Source organism: Gobius niger (assembly GCF_951799975.1).
Source record: "Gobius niger genome assembly, chromosome: 12".
NCBI classification, from domain to species: Eukaryota; Metazoa; Chordata; class Actinopteri; order Gobiiformes; family Gobiidae; genus Gobius; species Gobius niger.
In genome coordinates, this window is record NC_136863.1 from 26,121,525 (window position 1) to 26,127,524 (window position 6,000).

Consider the following 6,000-nt stretch of genomic DNA (forward strand, 5'->3'; position numbering starts at 1 on the left):
AAATCATCGAAAATCCCAATGGGACTGATTTTACGCTTCGTTCTGGGTCAAATTGACTGAAAAAAAAAAAAAAAAAGATCTGTCTCTTTTCAGAAAGGAGATTTAGTTCGAACCGTTGACCTTAAAGAGCCGTTCAAAAGAGCCGCTCGGTCCTGAACGTCACATCACGACTTCACAGCTAGATAAGGTCCCGGGTTCCATTCCTTCCTGGACGGAGCCTGGAGTTTGCATGTTCTCTCCATGTCTGAGTAGTTTTCCTCCGGTTTCCCCTACCACTAAAAACATGTACAATGGGTGAATGGTGTGTGGGTGGGGCTGATGGCACAGGGTTAGTCACATGAGTTATTCTTCTGATTTAATGTGATGGAGTTTGGTACAAAATAGTTTTTACAGAGTAAGATCCTAAACCTAAACCTCCTCCCAAACTGCAGCAGCTCATACATATATACACTGGGAAGAAAAAGTAAAGTACACCGTGTGGAACTTCTCACATTTCTGCCTAAATTAGTCACTAAATGTGGTCTGATCTTCATCAAAATCATAAGATTGATTAATCAGTGTCTGCTTTAACTAATACCACCCGAACATTTACATTTGATCATATTTTTAGTGGCCATAACATGAAAACATTCACAGGAGAGGGAGGAATAAGTAAGTACACCCCATGAATCTCACTGAACTGCAGCAGTTTTGTAAAGAGGAATGATCCAAGATTCATCTTGATCCTGACTACAGAAAAGCAGTTACTGCTGCAAAAGAAGAATCAGCAGATATTTAATACAAGGGTTCACTTACTTATTCACATGCTGTTGTGAATGTCTCAGGTTTTTCTGCGAAATATTGTCATAAACTTGTGAATTCATTTTTCCATTGATGATCTCACGTTGTCCAGGCCCTGAGGAAACAAAACAGCCCCATACCATGATGCTCCTGCTCCAGACTTCACTGTGAGGAGAGGGTTTGATGTTGGTGCTGTTCAGTTGGTCCTCCTCACATGACGTTGTGTGTTCCTCCCAAACTATTCTACTGTACTCTGGGTCCATCAGTCCACTGAATATTTTTCCAGTAGTGCTGTTGAGTAGCCAAGAGCTCTTTCGCAAACCAAAGTTGAACAATTTGGGAGGAACACACAAAATCACGGATGAAGGAAAAACTGAATGAATGTATACACATTATGGCCAATAAAAATATGATCAAATGTAAATGTTCGGGTGGTGTTTGTTAAAGCAGACACTGTTTAATCATTCTTAGGATTTTTATAAAGATCAGACCACATTTAGAGACTAATTTAGGTGTACTTACTTTTTCTCACCAAGTAAAACTAATGTATTATTATTATTATTATTATTATTATTATTATTATTATTATTATTATTATTATTATTATTATTATTATTATTATTAAAGCAGCTGACTCTACACTAAACTATTCTTAAACTGTAAGAGTTCCTGTGGCCGTTGTTCGGCGTGTGAAACCCTCCGTTTGCCTTACGTTTGTGCTGACTAGACACTTGCTAATTCCGCTCTCCGTGGCCTAATCCCTCGCTCCTCTCGCGGTCTCGGCGGTGGCACATCAGAACAAACAGCAGAGCGCGGCGGCGATCCTCAGCGGACGGACGCAGAGTAAATAAAAGTGTGTCTCGGCGGAGCGTGTCACTGGGGGGGACACTACAAAGCCTACAGCGCCGAGAGACGCTCCCCCGCGCCCCATTCTCACCGCCAGTGTGTTTCAGAGACTAAACCCACACACCCACACACTGTTTTATACACACGAGCAGCTGCATCACACACGCTGCAGCTGCTTTTCTAACAGCACAACATTTATTTCTGCCCGTTGTTAAATACAATTTTTACCAAGATCTAGTTTTGCTGATGGGAGAGTCGGACCACTGTGCAAAGCCTTCTCCTGCACACATTCTCCCTGAGAGATCCTGACCAAACACCAGGCGGCTGGAGCACCATGAGAACGTCTAGAACAACTGTCATCAGGTCCTTTTTTTAATCATGTCAGCTTTTTTGGCTGATTTAAAGCTTGTTGAACAAAGATGTGTGGGTAAATACTAGTCTGGGGACCATGGCTGAAATCTTGACATGGATTTGGGATCACAGAACGAGGAGGGACGGCCAGACGATGACGAGCTATTCCACAAACGGAAGCTTGTGGTTTGTTTACTGATAAAATAAAACGTTCATTTACAGATCCAACATGACAGCAGCAGACACCATCCTTCGATCAAGCTTTAGACCGTGTTCTAAATAGTTTAGCTCGAAAGTTTACAGCGGGTATGTCATACGTCATCTATGATACGATTGGCTATGGCTACATATAGACACACATGAGAAACATTCAGAGCACCCAATAAACTATGGACGATCGTAAACCACACCTCTCCTACCAGACTAAATATCACTTGTGCTTTTAGTCTTTGGTTAGTCAGGCTGGGTAAATACAGTATTCCCATCATATAACAGTTCTCTTTAAGCCAAACAAACGTCTTCACGTCAGGATGAAGGGTGCACCACATACTGACCAGTCGGCCTCCAAAAGTCCCAAGGTCTGGTTCACCGTCACAATAACACATGGGAAAGGTTCGGAGACAGAGCTGAGCGTCTGAGGACATTTCTCATGTGTCGCAGCCCGTGCTGCTCTGAGCGATGACCAGAACAGTGAAGAACCACTGTGAAAGCAGCATTAAGCTGTTATCTGCCACTTTAGGGTTAGAGTTAGGGTTATTCAAATCTTAAAGAGAGCTTACAGCTTATACCGGTGTGATACCTCATGCCAATGTCAAGATCTTCTAGATCGGTGTGAGTGAAACACAGATATATGACATTTTCTGTTGCTAACTCTAACTTTAACTCTAACCCCTGACCCTAAACCTAACTCCCTGATCAGGGGGGTGAAGAGCCATTCCTGTAAACTCCAAGTCTCTGGTACCCCTGGTTAGGACTGGTTACCATTAAACCATACCAAAGTGTGGCCCGAGGCCCCTCCACATCTGTACCCTTCAATATGCCCTCAGGTATGTTTTACCTGAGCTCTTACCAAGTCCATACGTACCTGTCTGGTCTTTGTGCCCGTGGAAGAGCGTGGTAGCTTCCAACTTCACCCCCGTTTGGAGCTATAGGAATACATTGGGAGAGGCCAAATGCTAACAACGACTTTGGTCGTTTTGCGTGACTGAGGACACGCACAAAGACCAGGCAGGTACGTATCAACTCGTCTAAGCTCAGGTAAGAACATATCTCAGTATGGAAAAATGGTGGCCTGTTCCTTTAGGCTTCTTGTTAACTCTGCACAACTCATTTTTACTCAAATTCATCATGATTAAAACTTCAAACACTAACATTTACTGTGACACAGAGCTGCCTTAAGGTTGAAAGCCTAAATAAAGGTGTGCGGAATCCCTCTCTTAAATGCACCCAGTTGAATGTTCGACTGCACTGGCCACTGATCTGTGGAACTACATGTCATACACACTTCAGTATGACCCTGAAGTAAAGCTACCTTAACCTACTGGTATTTAGAAAATAAACGTATACAAAGTAAAATAATATCTCTAGAGACCAGCATTAAAGGAAGTAACTTGCTTGTTTCAGCTCAAATACAGTAAATGATACAAAGGCTAGTTTATCCAAAACGCATTGTTCAGATATTGGTGTCATAAAGCAAGTATCATTAAGGAACTGATTTAAATAAATGAAACAGTGCCCAGCTCTGCCCCTGGTGAAGAAACACGGAACTCGTAAGTTGAGTCGAGCTAACCGACCCACACCATCTGCCCCGGCGTCAGTATCTCTTTATGCCACTGTTTATAATCCACAGTCCACAATAAACACCTCACATCTATACGTTTTATAGTTCATAAAAGTGCAATATTAAAACCTAGAAATAAAAGTTGATTACCTGTAAAGGAGCTGCGTCCGGGCCGTTTGGGTTTACGGCGCGGTATACGGCCACGCGAGGGTTAAGCGCAGCATATAGAGTTCTCCAGCTGCTTTTTCCCACTATAGCATCCGTCCCCCTTTTGTGCATTTACTTAATCACACATGACAAGCCCCAACGTAAGGACCGCGGCGTCAGAAAATAGACCAGTGTGTGCATGAGGAGGCAGCTTCCCTCCCGCTGCTCACCTGCAGGTCACATGCGGCCGAGAGTCAATGCTTTTCATGCCTTTGAGTACATTAAGACAATATTCTTCATGCCACAAATGAAACAAATCTAACAAATCTGTGCCTCACTGCTTCAAAGATGTGCGAAAACATGTGAAATGTTGTGCAATCGCTGTGTGACAGGGGAGAACTGGGACTGGGACGCTTCTGGAGGAACTTCTCCGCTCTTGTCCTATAGGGGTGAGAGCTCTTATTTTTAAATGATTTTTTGTTTAAACAAAGCAGAATGACAGGGCAAGTACAGAACACAAAGACATACACATACACATAACATAACATAGAGTACATACTTTCTGCAGGTTCTGTAGCCAGACGCACATGATAGACAAGTACATTTGGCAGTTACTGTACCTTTAACTTCTTAAACCTGAACTGAGTGCATTTTCTCCCATTTGGCTTTGTCCAAATCTAAAACCTAAAAAAATCAAGCATCAAAACCCGCTTTAATCTTGGATGTGGAGCTCCTCTAGGCGTTCCCCTGAAGGGTCTGCGGGACATTTACTCTGCTCCTCTGTTTGGAGACTTTGAGCTGCTCCCCTCAGGTGCACGGCCTTAGTTAACGGTCACCCTGGATAATGTTGGTGTATTCTGGAGCTCTATGGTATTAGTCAGAGCAGGACTGGTCCACATAATAGTGCCGGTTGCATTTAAAGGGACACTGCGTAACATTTTGGAGTATACTGTTGCCATCAGTAAATAACATGCTCCTAATGACCAGTTCGGGACATTACTGCAGTGGGTAATCACAGAATGGATTTGAATGAGAACTTAACCTATTTGAATCTCAAATTCTGCTGACTTTAGTCACATCTCCATGGAGACGAGCTGGAGACGGACCCACTTCCGGTACAGTTAGTGTCATGTCTTAGGAGAGGTGAGCTGCTCACAGAAAAAGCACATGTTTGTTTCTGCATTTATGAGGTATTTTTCAATGATGAAAATACCTGTCATAAAAGAAATGCTTGTATTTCAATTTTATTTTTTGGATAAAATTCAACCCGGTGTAGCTTTAAGGCAGCTTGAGCTTTGTTTTTTTAGTTTTTTCAATTTCAGGAGAGACAGGTGCTTTAGCCTGGATAGATGTAGTGTCCCCTTCGGTGCATATTTGAAATAATATTCCTCCTCTGCACATGGTAACACATTCAGCCTCGACTTTAAAGCCACACTGCGTAACATTGCACCCAATAAACAGAATGAAATACAAGCATTTTATGTTATAGCACATATTGTTATTGTTGAGAAATACCTCAAAGTAAATGGACAACACTGTGGTGTTGTAGGTAGAGCGGATCGTCTCATGATCAGTGTGTTATGTCTTTGGGCAAGACACTTCACCCAGTGTCTGTGTACAGGTGCATGAACATTATTGAGTCTAATGTACGTTAGGTAGAAATGCACCATATATTAAGTCAAGTCCATTTGCCATTTACCAATAAACATGTTTCTTTGCTGCGAGCGGCTCAGCTCTCCTACGACCTGTTACCTTACTGGGACAGGGGACGGCTAAAGCTCGTCTCCATGAGAAGTTGACAAAATAACAGATTTAAATATTTCTAGTCCTCATCCAAAAGAATTCTTCGATTATCCACTTCCTACATGAAGCCTTTTCTGTGTCTAGCTGGTCATGAGCATGTTTTGTATCATCCAAAATGTTATGTAGTGTGCCTTTAAGTTTAAGGTATACAGGGGAGACCCGTAAGGAGCAGTGCCGCGGCCGGGAACCCATCTCCAGATGTGGAATCAGGCTGATGGTCAGACGCACCCGGCTGGAGGATTCACCTATTGTACATGTTTTTAGTGGTAGGGGAAACTAAAAGAAGACACAAA